Source organism: Ochotona curzoniae, unplaced genomic scaffold (assembly GCF_017591425.1).
Source record: "Ochotona curzoniae isolate NIBS_2020 unplaced genomic scaffold, NIBS_Ocur_1.0 scaffold_3835, whole genome shotgun sequence".
In the NCBI taxonomy this organism is placed as follows: domain Eukaryota; kingdom Metazoa; phylum Chordata; class Mammalia; order Lagomorpha; family Ochotonidae; genus Ochotona; species Ochotona curzoniae.
Window position 1 is genome coordinate 35,405,151 of NW_024467114.1, and position 17,343 is coordinate 35,422,493.

At 41.2% G+C, this 17,343-nt stretch overlaps 1 protein-coding gene and 1 non-coding gene across 9 annotated transcripts in view; both read left to right on the forward strand.

The window, feature by feature from the left end:
• Window positions 1–17,343, forward strand: part of DGKB (diacylglycerol kinase beta) — a 566,350-nt gene that overhangs the window by 325,074 nt on the left and 223,933 nt on the right. The window lies entirely within an intron of this gene.
• LOC121145957 lies at window positions 16,004–16,107 on the forward strand. The gene has a single exon (XR_005882118.1). It is a non-coding gene; the product is annotated as a U6 spliceosomal RNA (small nuclear RNA).

The window sequence follows — 17,343 nt, forward strand, 5'->3', positions numbered from 1 at the left end:
TGTGCAGAAAGCAGCTACTCGGTATTCCTGCATTTGTGTTTTATCTGTGGCTTTCCTCCACCTAGGGTGCTGTTCATCATGCCAAAACCACAGCCTCCTCTCCCATTGTGGGTGGGCTACAGTGAGCACAAAGTTTAGAGCTGCTGCGGATAGCAAATCTTGGGCCACAGTGTCTCGTTCACCCTTTCCTTCGTTGTCCCAGCACTAACAAGCTAAGCCAGTGGTACAACAGCATCATGTGATAATGATTTTATTCCCAACGTATTGCTAACTTCTTAGAGAGCATCACACCACGTACAACCTTGAACACAAAAGGTGCTCGGTATATGTTGAGTGAGAAATGGACAAAGTGGAAGCATGCCCAAACTGCAGCCCACAGCACAGGCTTCAAACAGAGGTACACAGTTCTGGCAGTTTCAGCATTGCTCTATGAGGTTTGATTTTTTCCCCTCATGTTTCCTGAGATCAGCAGAGTCAGAGGGCTGTTCTAATATGGAGTGTAGCGAAGGCTGTTGGGTTGTAACTGCTTCCTCGCTGGAGGACCAGAGCTGCCGAGAGCTGGAGCGTGCTTTGTGCCTGATGGCTGTGCTGGGATCACCAGTCCTCGAGTCTGCTGCTTTCTGCGAGTGTCTTCAGTATCCTCCAGGCTGTTGGTAATGGCACTTAAGGGAGACAAAGATTGAGACAACAAACAAGTGAATGCATCAGTGTTTTAAAGCATATTTCATAACCTACTTTAAAAAACAAAATCTCTTATAAATGATGAATTGGTATAACACAAAAGTATCTCTAGAGTTATGTCTTTTTGCCTGTATGGATTTTCACACACTTTGGTGATTCTTTCTCTGTGGGTCACACTAGGAAGCTGTGGGTTAGAGAGTGGCTTTGATAAGGTCATGGTTCTGGGATTATTTTTATATGAGCCACTGTGTTTCTCTGGATAAGATCCGTAGCCAGAATCTGACACCAGGTACTGTCAAATGTTGGTATACAAAATAAGCCAATATTGAACTGAGTGAGGAAGAAACTCAGAGAACTAAAAAAAAAATGACAGAAATTTGTGTCTTAATATTTTGTTAAATGTATTATTATTCAAATATATATATATATATATATATATGGCAGAGTGACAGAAAGGGCGAAAGCTAATTTAGGTTTCTCGCTCTGTTCCTGAAGTACCGATTGCTGCAAAGTTGGGCTAGGTTCAAGTTTAGAGTTAGGAAGTCCATCCAGGACCCCTGTGTGAGGGACAGGGACCCAAGCAGCTGATCCCACACCCGCTGCCTCCCAGGCGCAGTAGCAGAAAGCTGGATTGCGGGAGGAAACTGGACTGCCTCCGAGGCACTCTGATACAGGACCTGGGTGTGTCATGCCGTAGCTTTCGGAGAAGGTACCTGGAAACCATCTCCTAAATAACTTTGTCAATTTGCATCCTTTTCTGCTGACCCCTGTGTGCTAACCAGCAATACAGACCAGCAGGATGAGTTTATAAAGTAAAGACAAAAACCTGGGGCTAGTGTTGCGGTAAAATGAGGAAAGCTGCCACCCGCAACGCGGCGTACCACACCAAGCAAGCGGCAGCTTGTGTTCAGGCTGGTCTCCTTTTGATCCAGCTTCCTGCTCATGATCTGGGAGAAGCAGTGGAGGAAGCCCGAAGCTTAGGGTTACTGCCGCGGTGGCCAAGTCCTGGTGTAGGCCCCTGGCTCCTGGATTCAGCCTAGCCCAGACCTGGCTGTTGGGCTCTTTCTGCCTCTCTCTCTCTGACTTTCAAATAAATAAATAAATAAATACATCTTTAGAAACAAATATACTTCTTTACCCTATTGTATCCCCTTCAGAGAATTAAAAGAGGAACTGATGAAGACAACTAAGTATGCCAGTTTGTCTGAATCCTCAGGAGAGTTTGATAAGGCTCTTTAAAAAAAAAAAGATTTTTAAGGATATGCAAATAACTATCCTAGAAAAGAAAGCATTTTCATTGGTTGGAACATGAGTTAAGCTGTGGCTTTTCAAAAACACAGGAAGTTTGTTCAGCTCTTGTGTCTACTATTTCAAGAATTTCCTCCACACCTTAGGAGTCCAAATTGACTTCCGAAGGAGTTCTGTCCAAGGAGTGATGATGAGACCCTCTACATTGAATAAATGAGGGATTGCAGAAACTGGGGAAAGTTTAAGTTGGAATGCGGGTAAGAGAGGAAATGAAGGGCCAAGGAGACACAGATTTTCCTTGCGTTGCAACTCACAGTTGCCCTCAGCTTTCCGGTGGAGGTTGTGTCCTGATAAATCCAGTGCAAGTGGCATGCCCATCCTGCCCTGGTTTAACTGCACGGGGCTTTGTGCCGTGTCAGTGACCGACCATCGTGATCACATGACCGCGTGAGCGCTGCCCCTCACCACCTGCCACCCAGCCGCACAAGAGCATAGAGTGGGTCCAGAAAAAGTTAAAAACGTGTGACAGTTTCACACCACTGTGATGTGGAAAAAGTGAAAGTCAGTCATAAGACTGTGTTCATCTGTGCGGTGGTCAAAGTTGACCTTGCAAGTAAGTCATGTCTCTGTCCCTCCGGTGTAGATATTCTCTTAGGAGAAGACTTGGAATTCTAGTAAATTTCTGTAGCAAAAAGAAGTTGAGTTTCAAGGAAGGCATAATAACCAGGCTAGCTTTGGAGAACAACAATTCTGAAAAAAAAAAGAGAAAGGAGAAATGCCATTTTTAAAATAAAGGATAAAGTGTCTCATCTTGATTTATTCTGCTACATCCCACATAGTGGAGACAAGAAATGTAAACTGAAATGAAATCATTCTCAGTGTTTTGTTTTAAATTAAAATAAAGTGCAAAACCATACTTGAGTTGTCAGGAAGTACTGTTTTAAAATTGTACATATTTATATAGTGATCAAACTGGGATAGTTAGCATTTCCATTTTCTCAATTAAAAGATTCTATTGACACCTTAACATTCATGCATATTCCTTGGGTAGAATGGGATACTTGGTGTATGTGCTGATCAAATCAAGGTAGTTTTTATTTCCATCTCTTTATCATCACTTTTTATTTCTAGCCTTCAAGCTCCTCTCTCTTACGTATTCATATGACGTACAGTGGGGCACTGTGAAACTGCAGCGTGAAGCACCAAAACTCACTCCTTCCTTTCCCTCTACTTCCGGTCTACTTTCCAGGCTCCCTTTGAGCCCTCTCTCCTCACACCTTTTCCAGTCCCTACTATCAGTATTTTATTTTCAGTTCAACCTTTTTTTTTAGCTTCAATATATGGCAGAGAACATGAGATATTTCTTCTGTGACTGTCATTGCATTGAACATGATATTCTGCATTTGTATTCAATTTTATTTTTATTTTTTAAGATGATGATTACATGATTGATCAGGAAGGGGAAGGATTAAGAGTTAGGGAAAAGTCGGTGAAATCATTGTTTCCAAATTTTCTCTTTGTTCTTGGCTCTGGGGGAAAGGAAGAGATAAAGGGGGAAGCCACGCCCAGCCTCCCAAATGTCCCAGTACCTAGGGCTGGAGAACCGCCACGCAGTTTCAACTCAGGGTCCCAATGTGGTGCGTGCTACAGTGGTTCTGACCAGGTGGTTTGGGTGGTTCGGAAATGCTATCAATTTTGTTGATCCAAAGATGAGAGAACCCTTCAAATGTCCGTTTGGCTGCCATAGTCGACCTCAAGTCTCCACTCATCCAGATTTTTGCTGTCATCTTTTGCTGGGTGGTTGTCCAATTTGCGGTTTTGTCCTGCCTCTGCTATGGTACAACATGGGCTGCTGTATTCTCCATGTGTTTGAGGGTCTGCATCCTCTGTTCTGCCATTTTTACTCTCAGGCAAGCCCAAGGAACAGGGCCGAGCCACCCAAGCCCCGCTGGATCTCCCCACCCCCGGAGCTCACACACCTGGCACCCACCATGCAGGAGGGCCAACAGACACAGGCCAGGTGACCCAAGCCCCTCTGGATGCCCCCTTGGGGCTCACGAACCCGGTATTCATGGTGCTGTGGATAGCTATCCTCCTTTGGTTGTGGCCAGATAGCATTCAGCTACGTATGTAAACCACATTTTCTAAACACGCTGCTATGTTGGTGAACATCTTGATCGATTCCATATCTTGGCCATTGTATTTTAGAAATCAAAGTAGTGCAGGTGTCTCTTTCATATGCTGCTTTCACTTTTTCTACATATAGTCCTTGGAATATCTGGGTCAAATGGTAGATCTGTTTCTCTTTTTTTTTTTTTTTTTGAGGAAATGTTTTCCATCATGGCTGTACTAATTTACATTCTCAACAACATAGTATAACTCTTCCATTTTCTCCACAGATTTATCAAAATTTGCCTTTTATCTCTTTGATAACCACCATTCTAACTGAAATTAGATGACACTTCAAGTGTTTCATTTGCATTCCCTGATGGCTAAGGATATTGACAATTATTTTTTCATGAATTTGATGGCTCTATGAGTTTGTATTTTTGAGAAGTTTCCATTCATATCATTTGCCAGTTCTTAGTTGTGTCACTCTTCTGTTATAGTTCGGATACAGAGGATTTTTCCCTCATGAAGTGGCTGACTATTTTCTCTCCAATACATATTTTAGACTCCTTTTTAAACGAGTTTGTGGATTTATTTCCAAGTTCTCTATTGTGATCCACTGATGTATGACAGTTTTGATTTTAGTACCATACTGTTTTGATAATCATAGCTCTGCCGTATGTGTTAAATAATATGCTACCTCCAGCTTTGTTCTTTTCATTCAGGATTTCATTGGTTGCTCAGAGCTTTTTATGCTTCCACAAAAGCTTTAGGATTGATTTGTCTAGATTTTTGGAGAAAGTCATTTATATTTTGGTAAGAATTGCTTTAAATTTGTGAATATACTTTTGGGGATAAGAAAGTCTTTATTATATTATTTCTTTCAACCCAGGAACTTGGGAGATCCTCACTTTTTGTTTTTTGATCAATTTCTCTGTCAGGATTTTGCTTAAAAATACCTCATTTATTAAATTTATCCCTCATTATGTTTTGTTTGTAATCACTGTGAGAGAGATTTCTTTTCCTGAATGTTTGTTAATAAGCTGTAGGAAACCCAATTTTTTTAATGCTGATTTTGTTACCTGAAACTTCATTGAATTCATTTATTGACTGTGGTGGTCTTTTCATAGAGTCTCTAGGTTTTGTTTACATACTATTTTGTTAGCTTCAAACTGGGATAATTTGACATACTTACTTTCTGTTTATATGCCTTAGATTTGTATTTCTTACCTAATTGTGAAGATCTACAGTAACAGGTTCAAAAAAGTAGTTCCAGATGTTACAAGAAGCACTTTCTACTTTCCACCATTTGTTGCAATAATAATGGCTATGAGTTTGATGGTAAAATCTTTGTTTCATTGAGATGTCTTCCTTTCACACTTAATTTGTTACAAGCTTTTTAACCATAAAGTGATATTAAATTTTATGAAATGCTTTCCTTTGTATGCATTGAAATAATCATATGATTTTATCCTTCATTTTGACATGATATATTAGGTTACTGATTTGAGTATGTTGACTGACCTTGGCATCATGCATTAAATCCCAGTTTGACCATTTCCTTGTATTCTGCTGAGAATTTTTACATATATGGTCATCAGTGACATTGGTCTAAAGTTTGTTCCTATTGTTGAGTTATATGATTCCAGCATTACAGTAATGATAGGCTGATAGAATTGGCTTAACTCAATTCTTTCCCTTCCAGTTTTATCTATCTTTCTTTCTATCTATCTATCTATCTATCTATCTATCTATCTATCTACTTATTTATTTATTTTTTAACAGTTCAAGAGGTATTGGTGTTAGTTTCTGCTTGAAATTTGGTAGAATATTAAAATGAAACCAAACATTTTGAGTTTTCTGTATGGGAAGATTTATTATTACTGATTGAATTTCATTATTCATTTTCTAGTCTTTCAGATTTTCTGTGTTTGTGATTCATCTTTGAAGGTTTGTCCATTGCTTCGGAGTTTCTCCAAGTTGTGGGTGTAGTTTTTCATAGTATTCCTTGATGATCATCTGTTATTCAGTATTATCAGTTGTAATGTCTGCTTTTTCACTTCTGAGCTTGTGTGCTCTAGGTTTGTTTTTCTTTATGTTGTTATCCTATCTATGAATTTGCAATTTTTACTTTTAAAAGTCCAATTCTTTGCTTCTGTGTTTTCATCATGTGTTTATGTTTTCTGGTTCTGTCTCTATGGCATCCTGTGGGGGTGTTCTGTAGCTTGTTATTAAATATTGGAGAGATTTCCATTATTATTTCATGGAGTGGGTTTCTAGGAATTTCTCCTTGCTAATGTTTCCCACTTTCAACTTTTAGAATATCTATTTGTCCTCCCAAATGTCCTAAAGATTGTCTCATTCATTTATTTTTCGTTTTACCTAACTGATCTATTTCAAATGACTCATCTGCAACTTGATATATTCTTTCTTTTAACCTACTCTGTTGAGACTTTCAGTTGAACATTTCCTGGCTGTCAGTGTGGGTTAGAGAGTAAAGCCACTGCCTGCAATGCTGACATGCCATATGGGTGTGAGTTCATGTCTTGGTTGCTTCACTTCTGATCCAGTTAGTTCTCTGCTAATGTGCCTGGAAAATAGTGGAAGAGGGCCCGAGGGCTTGGGCCTTGCATCCACGTGTGAGACCCAGAAGAAGCTCCTGGCTCCAGCCATTGCTGCCACGGCGGTGTACTGGGGGCTGGACAATCTCCATCTCTTCCTTAGCAACTCTGCCTTTCAAATAAATAAATAAGTAAATCTTAAAACAATGCACAAAAAACTGAGCTTTCAGTTAGTTATTGAGTTCTTCATTTCCAAAATTTGTTGGTTCTTTTTTTCAACATTCCCATGTCTTTGAGACTCATGAAATAAATCATTTCTTTTTTTCCGATTTGGTTAACCTGTGTCTCTGATTCTTTAATTTCACTGAGTCCTTTATAATCATGCATTTCAACTACTTATCAGTGTCCTTTTCTTTGAGATCTGTCACTGGATAGTTATCATGGAACATTATTTTTTTTTCATATTTCTAGTGAGCATGTAGTGAGGTTTACATGTGCAGCATGTCCGTTCTCTCTGTTGCTTTTACAAGATGAATTTTACAGCAAACTCTTGAGCTGTGACTTAGGTTATCAGTTTGACAGTATTGGCCTTGGTTCCTCGTGGTTTGTGCATGTAATGTGCCAGCATGGGGTCAGTGTGACCCCCTGTCTTCTGGTGTGGTGCAGCTGTAGAGATGCTCCAGTGGCCCAGGAAGTAGTGGAGGTGGAGCGTGCACTGTTCCGCCACCCCAGCAGTGACAGTGGTAACACTGGAACACAAAAGAGGCTTCCTGGTTGCCTCGCTGGGCTCAGGGCCGGTGCTCCAACTGTGCTGCTGTCCTGTCCATGCTGGTGCTGCTTCTCCAGGTCTTATGGGATTCCAGTCCTTCCCTGATGAAGTGCAGAGTGCTCCTGGACACAGCTGTCTTAGGTTTCTCTCTGTAAAGAGGAAAGGACTACAGGGCATCTTTACTTAAACAGGAGTGCATCCAAGAAACAGCATTTTTACATAGTGCTATTGCTTGATGCAGAAATGAAACTTTGACTGTGTTTTTCTCCCTGTAATGTTCATTTTCATCTACTTGAGAGGTAGAGCAACATAGACACACATACGGATACACGTTTTTCAGTCACTGGTTCATTCCCCAAATGCTAAGGCTATGGCAGAGCAAAGCCAAGAGCCTGGAACTCAGTCCGGGTCTCTGGTTGGGAAGCAGCGAGGCAAACAATTGCACTGTTATTTGCTGCCTCCCCTGATGCCTAAACAAGGTACAGGATCTTAAGTGCAGTAGCCAAACTGGGTCATACATTCTGAAATGTGAAGCAGCCATCCAGAGCTATGCAAAGACACACGTGTAGTGCCACAGTGCTGCCCCTTTTTCACTTTTAAAAGTGACTGATTACCACTTTTAATTTTTTATTATATTTATTTTTACTTTTTAAGAAGCAGACATATAGGAGAGAGGGTGGGGGAGAAAGAGAGAGAGAACTTCCATCTGATCTACTCCGCCTGAAGTGAAGGGCCTGGAACTGCATGGCGGTCTCCCAGGTGGGCACAGGGACTGGGCCATGTAAGCCATTGTCTGCTCTCTCCCTGGAGTAGCAGGCAGCCTGGTCAGAAGGCTCACAAAGTCAGACTCTCCAAACATTTGCTGTGCCAAACATCTGCTCCAGGTACACAGTTGTTTTAATATGTATTTGTAAGAATTACTGAATCACTTCCTGGCCTTTTTGTGGAGTTACAGAGAAGGAGAGATAGGGAGGGAGAGAAAAGTTTACAGCAGCTGTTTCACTCCCCACATGACCTGCACCGAAATGAAGAGACAGGAGCTTTTTCTAATCTCTCTGGGGATGCAGGGACCAGGCATGTGGGCTGTCCGCTGTTGCTTTTCCAGGAGCATCAGCAGGGAGCTGGATCAGAAGTGGAGCTGCCGTGTGGGCTGCTGATAAAGCGCGGCCACAGCATCAGTCCCAAGGACACTTTGTCTTTCATATACAGGTTTCTATTTTTCATGCTTGGGGAATTTCTACCTGTTAGTGTCAGAAATCCTGCTAATGACTTCGTAATTCAGTTTATCTTGCTATTCCTATAAGTTAAACCCAGGTAGTAATCACTGTCTCTAAGACTTAAGATTTTACATTTGGTATTCCTCTGTCATCTGTTCCCTATTAACTCTAATGCTTTTCTCTATTTTACATTCTCGTGAAACACTTCTACGTAATTCAGAAAAGTGAGGGAACCATAGTAAGCAGTTTAAGAAATGTACTCTTGCAACCTTTGGAGGTTGCTGCTTTCTGGCTGTTTTTCCTCAGTGTTGATCAGTACTCGCTGGGTAATGGTGAGTGCGCACAGTAATTCAGGGAACATGGCTGTTCTTGTGAAGGCGTATTTACAGTGTACACTGGAGGGTCTGCTGTTGACTCATCAGGTGAAGCTGCTGCCTATGTTCCAGAAATGCTATGTGAGCACTGGTTCCTGTCTTAGCTGCTCTGTTTCCAATCCAGCTCCCTGCTAATGTGTCTTGGAAAGCAAAGATAGCCCAAGTGCTTGGATCCCTGTCATCCATTTGGAAAACCCGGATGAAACTTCTGGCTCCTGGTTTCGGCCAGGTGCAGCCAGGACCAGACCACCGGGGGAATGAATGTGTGGCTGGAAGGTCTCTGGAGATGCTGGGATTCAGGTCAGGTGATTTAGGTCTTCATTTCCTCGAGAACAGACAAGGTTTTATTCTCTGCATAATGACAAAGAAGCGCAAGAACAAGCTTAAAGGAACAAGATAGGGCAATGGGTAGTTCAAAATTTTTGCAGCTGTTTTCTCTGACATGTTTGAAAATATTCCGTGGGTTGATTTTACTTTTCATATAGTGCTGGGCATTGGTTTATATCTAGTTTTTTGCTGAAAGATTCCTAAAAGTTCACAGAATTTCCATGTATTTAGTCAGTTTTGTTAAATCAGTCCACACACATCATGGCTGTAATGTTTTTAGATTCTCATTTATCTTCTATCAGTTCCTTGCAAATAATCTCCGTAATGAAGCCCTAGAGTGGTTTCTTTGATTGTGTGGAACTTAATGTAAGGAAGTGTTGAAGAACCGATGCCATAGATGATTGTTAATAGCCGCTGTTATTTCCATACTAGATCTTTCATATTTAAGTTAGTCAGATTTATCAAAAAAAATTTTGTCAATCTTTCAAGTCGAAATTTTACTTTTGTCTCTGTTTTGTTTTTTCTTTATGCCCATTGCTAATGTGTATGTGGTTTGATATTTTTTAAAATGTTTTTGACTCAAACCATTCAGTCAAGGGGGAAGAGGTTAAATGCAGTCCTTTTCTATTTATGTCTTTGATACTGTTGGAAGAAACAGCTCATAAAAATCAACATAGTTTATAAACCTGTGATTTAAAAATAATTAACTTCCACCTCCGTTTTTATTATTTGTACACTGCAGAAGTAATCCCCTGTTGTGCATTGTCCTGCAGCAGTGGGCTTGGTCCAGGGATCTGACAGTCACATGCGTGGACTACCCACTGGTGGACAGCAGCTGAAGTTCATTAACAGCATCAGACTTTTAAGGACTGAGTGTCACATAGGTTCAGTGGGGGAGGGTTTGAGGAATTTACATCCCAACAACAAGAGACTGTCTCCTTTCCTTGGTCAGCTAATTCCCATTTCCCTGCCTGGGGAGAAAGCACCTCTGTTCTGTGTATACAATCAGCTGTTCCTTTTCAAGTGATACCCAATCAATTGTTTTCATACAAATGGTATCTGAACAATTATTCTCATGCAAATGATATTCAATCAGTTGTCCTCTGTGCATTTGTTAATAAATAAAGACAGTAAAATCAGATAACCAGCATCACCAGAACATACTCAGTTTTTTTGATCTTACAGGCAAATAATGAATACATTCTGGTGGCTAATTCAGGAAAATTAGAGTACAGAAATAACGGAGGTGGAGCGGTCCTGATACTGGTCGATGCTTTGAGGTGTACCGAGGACTGTGACACACCTTGGTCCCCAGGCACCTGAGGATCCAGGTCCTAACAGTTCACCTTCAAAGCCCACACACATGGCAACACAAGCCTGCTCTAAAGGAGCATGTGGCCTGCCATTTAGTCATGTGCTATATTGTCCCATTACATTCAAACCTCACTGAAAGATCAGCTCACACACAGTTATCATTAAAATGAGTAAAATATCACCCAAACACATGAATGAATAAAACTAGAAATGATAAATACCATACGGAAAAGTCAAATTGAACACAGAAGTGTTCGCATAGGTAGGAAAGGAAAATCTTAAACTTTTTCTTGTGACTCCATCATAGTTTGCAGGTAATTCAATCACTATTCGCATTCTTGAGAGCATCACGGTAGCGTTGGACATTAATTTTAGAAAATTGAAGTGATAAAATATCAAAATCGCTGACAGCCTCATTCAATATATTTATGTATAGACATGTGTAGTTTCCAGCTAAGTGGTTGTTTCTAACTTGCATCAAGTGCAAGTGTTTGATTTGCTTAGTTCTTCAGTTAGTTAGCTAACTCTTTGGTTATTTATTTTCTTTGACAGGCAAAGAGGACTATACAGACATAGAGGCAAACCTTTTCCTTGCTGGTTCATTTCCCAAATGCTTGCAGTGATCAAGATGGAGCTAGGGTAAAGCCAAAAGTCAGGACTCGGTCTGGGTGATCCTGTGGGTGACAGGGACCCAGGTGCTTGGGCCATCATTGTTGGAAGTGGCACATCGCTGGAATCAGGAACAGTGTTAGTTCTCAGAATCCAGCACTCCAGCAGGAGTTGTGAGTATTTCAATCCGTGTCTTAACTGCTAGACCAAATGTCCATCCCATAATATCCAATATTTAAAATAAATGTCATACGCTAAATCAAAAATACGAGTTATGTGCTGTATTTCGTTTCTTGCCAATTCAGAATACAGATATTCTGAGAAGCATCAAACTAAACAGAAATGCTGGATCAAAGGAAAGAAACACTTTTTCAATGAATATGTGACAAAAAAGAATTTCCAGTGTCTAGAAACTGTGGGAGGACATTAAAGAGCTAAATTTAATGGCAGGAAAGCTGTCACAGGCATGTCTTCTGAATTCAGTGTACCGAAAAGCTGGATTTTATCTGTACCACCCGGGACATGAGGCAAGATCTTCAGGCTTTTTGGACTGGATTGACAAGGAGACTTTGCCCAAAGCCCAATTTCTGAACGCCTCAAACTGCATGAATGAAAAGACAGAAAAAATTTCAGAAGAAATGTCAAAGACTTCCTTTTCGGCTTCTTCATCAAATTGGTGCAAGAACAATCCACGAAGACTGTGGGTTTTCACGTGAGTTTGGGATGGCAAGTTTTCCCATGATGGACATCTGAGGAAACCCCAAGTTAAGGGTTCAGTTGGAAATGAGTCATCCCTGACCATGACCACCTGACAGAACAAAACGTAAATTCTTCTAGAATGTGCTCTGAAACCAGGGCTTGTAAAATTCTCATCCACCAAATCAGAAAAATAAAATAAAATCTCAGAAGAAAGAGGGAATAGTAGCAAAATGTGTGAAACTATAGATCCACATGAACAAGTATTAAATAGAAACATAAACAAAATATAGTAATACCAAAATAAAATAAATTAAGGTTACTATATACGTTTTTAAAAGGTTTAAATAATGTAGAAAATTAAAACTTGAGAGTCACTACTTTAGAAATTAGCAGTTGAACTGAAAACAAATCCAGCGACTGTAAATGTCAACATTATTATTATTGCAATTTTTTCAAAATTCTGGAGGATAATAAGCGGGTTGAACACAGCTAAAGGAAGTATTGGTGAGGTTTGTGCCGTGGTGCAGCAGGCTGACAGCCGGTGAAGTCCCAGCCTGCTCCACCTAACAGTCCAGCTTCCCGAATCAGGAGCCAGAGGCAGGGGTCAAGGCCAGGCCGGCAGTCTGATATGGAATGCAGTTACCTCGCTGAAAGCCCAGTCCAGGGAAGAAAATCTTAAAGTGAAGAAGCGTGTGATTGGACAACAGAAGAAGATGACAAAGGATGAAAGCTCTGGAGTATGCAAAGAGGACAAGTAGCATTTCCAATAAACTATGAATAAACTCTAAGGATCACAAGATCACCCAAAGAGCAAAAGGAACCCAAACAAGCAAATCTGTTGGATTTATCCTCAGGCTGCCAAGTGAGCGAGTGAAACCTTGACACTTTCCCGGAGAAAGCACAGATTTTAGCTTCAGAAGAACCCAGCGGAAGTGACCAGACGCTGATTATCAGGAATGGAAGCCACTGCTGCACAAGAGTTTCTCTAGGTTTCTGAGAAATGACAGTTGTTGGTCCCTGATCTAAGTGAACCTGTCATCTGAGAGCTAAAAGAAAGTGAGAGTGTGTTTGCTCCAAAAGCAGTAGAGCTCCTCTCGGACACACTTCCCCCTCTGGACATTTCAAATGTGCTGCTTTCAGGAACGGATAGCTTAACATGTGAGAGGAAAGGAGTTTCCATAGCAATTTGGATTTATGAAATTGGCCATAATTTAAAATGTATTTATTTTTATTGCAAAATCAAACAGAGAGGAGAGACAGAGAAGATCTTCCGCCCGCTGCTTCACTCCCCAAGTGGCCACAAAGGTCAGAGCTGTGCGGAACTGAAGCAAGGAGCCTCTTCCAGGTCTTCCACGTGGGTGCAGCGACCCAAGGCTTTGGACCATCCTCGACTGCTTATCCAGGCCACAGCAGGGAGCTGGATCAGAAATGGGGCTGCCAGGATACAAACTAGTGCCCATACGAGATCCCGGTGTGTGCAAGGGGAATTATCCATAATTTAGATATCTTCTCTTCGAAATAATTTTGTTATCACATAAGCTTCATTTTCCCACAAAAAGGGAATTGCTAACATCATCTGCTAGCAACTACAAAAAGCAAATGTATAAAAATTTCTTTAGAAATGGGAAGTCACATGCTTTCATTTAAAAAAAACTTACTGGGTGATAGAAGAAAGTTAGAAATAAATTATCATAGGATACTATGTACTAAAGTTGTATTGTATATTTATTGCAGAAATTTAAAAGAAATCTGTATTATAAATATGTGTTTTAGAAGCAAGTAAAGGTAAAATGTTAATCAGCCAGTCTTTCAAATTTTTTAAAATTACGATGATCCAAAATAAATTTGAAGGTAGTTGAAAAAGTTAATAAGAAAATTTAATGAACATGTAGGATAAAATCTGCACTTGATCTTAGCCAAAAGGCCGAGAAATGATTAGAATAAAATCTGAGGTATAAATAAAAAATATTAAGAATCAATAAAGGAGCTGAAATATAGAAGCAAAAGTAAAAATATAAAGTTATTTCTCATGTGGATGTTATTGTAGTATATTTAAAAACTTTAAAAAAAAAGGTCAGGAAAACTACTATTTATGAAACTGATAGCAAAAGAAAATAAGATCCTATTAGATAAAGACATTGGTCAGTGGTTACAAATCAAAGAACCCTCTGATGCATCCATGGATGTTTTTAACAGCAGCCTCTGGGCTTAGTATTGTGGCAAAGTGGGTTAATCGCAACCTACTTTGCTCTCCCCTTAAATTAGAATGTGGATTCAACTCCCAGCTGCTCTGCTTTCAATCCCGCTTCTTGCTAATGTTCCTGAGAAAGCAATAGAACTTGGCCCAAGTGCTTGCACCCCGTCACCCATCTGGGAGACCCAGGTGGAACTCCAAACAGCCTGATTTGACCCAGCCCTGGCAGTTGTAGACATTTGAGGAGTGAAACAACAGCTGCAAGGTGTCTCTCTCTCTGTCTCTCTCTCTCTCTGTGTTTGTGTGTGTGACTCTGCCTTCCAAGTAAATAAATCTTGTTTATTAATTATATTTATTTTTGATGATAGTTGGTTAGGGCGATAAGGGTCAAGGGCTACAGGAAGGTGTGTGAGATCACCATTTCCACATTCTCTTCTTTTTCCTTCCTATATCTGGGAAGGGTGTGGGGCGGTGGGCAAGCAGAGAAGCCGCACCCAGCCTCACAAATGCCTCTGCAGCCTGGGATGGAGGACAGCCACCAACAGCACCCCAGGGCCCTGATGTGGGGCAAGCTCCGAGGGTCCTGCTCATGCAGTTTCGGTAGTTCAACAGTTCTGAGTTACTGTCAATTTCGGCACTCCAGGCACCGTGAAATCACTCCAGAATCCACTGGCTGACATAGTCCACCTTAGAGTCTCTGCCCAGATTTTCACTGCTAGCACTGGCTGGGGTGGTTGATCAATTTGTTCTGTCCTCTCATGGTACTAGATGTCTTCTAGGCTCCAATGCACTGCCGCATCCTCCATGTGCACCTGGATGTACTGTCCACTACTCCATCTGAGCCATGGAGGAGGCCCAGCTCTGATACATGCACTCCACAGTCAGACCATGGAACCTGCAATTCTCTCCATGGTTGGGGTTCTGCGTCCAATAATTCAGTTGGGGGTGTCCCTCTAGAAGCTTCATCTGAGGTGATCCCAGACCTGATTCTTGTGTGTGCTTCCCAGTACAGGGTCCAGCACAATCCGTTGCCTCAGTCAGCTTATGCACATGCTGGTGGTTGCAATTGCTGGGTCAGTTCTTTCTCCAGCTCTGTCTTTTACATAAACAAATGCTTGAATAGTGTGTTGCCAATACTGAATTTACCGAAGAGGGCTTCCTCCCCTGCTCAGTTTTTGAAATTGAAGTATTCATTTTTTAAAAATCCAAGACAGAATGAAAAATGAAAACTGAAAATTCATTTCAGAAATCAGATTTCAGAGGCCATTAACAGGGAGCTGAGACAGAAGTCGAGCAACCTACACATGGAACGCTGGCGTTACTGGTGGCTGCCTGCAGGTGCCAGCCCTCAGAGTTGTTTTTTTTTTTTATCACAGAAATACAACTATGGTTCAATATTATGATTTTTGTGATCCAGGATATATGTCAAGGATGAATGGTATCGTAGGGTAATTTGTGATGTTTCTGGTTTCTGTCTTGATCACTGAGAGCATCTGATTCAGCTCCTGCTGGTGTGTATTTGGGAGGCAGTAGATGATGACCGCAGTTCTTGAATGCCTTACCATCTGTGTGCAAGGCCTGCATGGGGTTGCTGGCTCTTGCCTTTGGCCTAGGCCTGTCCTGGGTATTGTAGGCATCGGTGCATGAACCAGCAGATAGAAGCTGTCTGTCTCCGTCTCTCCTCTCTTACATGTCACTCTGCCTGGATAAAAGTAAACCTAAAATAATTCAGTAACTCTTCATTAAATAAAAGTGTGTACTATTTTAACTGCATATTTGAATACCTGATTTATCTTCTGAAAGGTGATTTTATAACAGACATGTCTCAATATTAGACTTTTTATTATGGAAAAAATCTTACGTCATGTTTAAAAATAATTTATTAAAGTTTATCATTTAAGATGCTCGCTTCAGTAGCACATATGCGAAAATTGGAATGATACAGAGATTAGCATGGCCCCTGCTCAAGGATGACATGCAAATTTGTGAAGGCTTCCATATTTTTTTTTTTTTTAAGTATCATTGGCCCGGCGCATGGTGGCACAAGTGGTTAAGGTCCTCACCTTGCACACCCCGGGATCCCATATGGGCGCCGGTTCTATCCCCAGCAGCCCCGCTTCCCTTCCAGCTCCCTGCCTGTGGCCCAAGAAAGCAGTCGAGGACGGCCCAAGGCCTTGGGACCCTGCACCCGCGTGGGAGACCCAGAAGAGGCTCCTGGCTTCGGATCGGCATAGCATTGGCCGTTGCGCTCACTTGGGGAGTGAATCATCGGACGGAAGATCTTCCTCTCTGTCTCTCCTCTCTGTATATCCGCCTTTCCAATAAGAAAAAATAATAAAAATAAATCTTTTTTAAAAAAGTATCATTTAGGAGCAAAAAGTAAGGGCAAGTTGATAAAATCTAGTATCCTTCTGACTTGCTAATTTGTTAATTTGCTAATTCTATAAAGAAGACTTCTTTAAGTTTAACGAGGAAGACAAGACATTGTATAGGAATATTGGCAAAGCTATGAGGTAAAACACTGAAGGAAGAAAATAGGAGACGTCCATAAACCCAGGAATATCTCTTTCACAGATTTAGTGGTCACTCTCCTGCACTTGGACTTGGTGCACAGGGCCGACAATCCTACGTGTGGACTGCGGACTGATGGTCAATAACCCAAGTTTCTTATCAGCATCAGGCCTTCCGTGACTAAGGGTCAGATAGGCATAAGAGAGGAGGGGTTTGTGGAATTTGCATAGAGATTAGGGGAGTTCCCATAAGCCTGTTGATCCCATCAGTTGTCTCCCCATACTTGTTTGGAGGAATCACTGTTTTGTAAGCTAGGCTTACAGATGCAATCAGTTGTCCTCCTACAGTTTAATTTGCAATGGCCAATGAAAGTGCAAGTTGGCATTTCATAGCTGCCTGAATAGCAAGAATTAACATTTTGGAGGATGGTTAGCCCAGTGGTTGATGTAGCCACATCTTACTTAGGAATGCCTGAGCTCCACTCCGGCTCCAGCTCCTGGCTCCAGCTTCCTGCCAGGACAGACTGCTGGCGACAGTTCTAATGGCTCAGCAAGTCGGTTCCCTGCCAGGCATAGAAGAGCTGGATTGATTTCTCGGAGCTTGGATCTGATCTTGCCATAAACTTGGCTGTTGCACTCATTTTTCTTTCAAATAAATATTAAGAGAAAAAAAAAATAAAGCATAACTGCAGAAAAGTACTTTTTTTTCCCTTAAAATTGATGGAAAATTT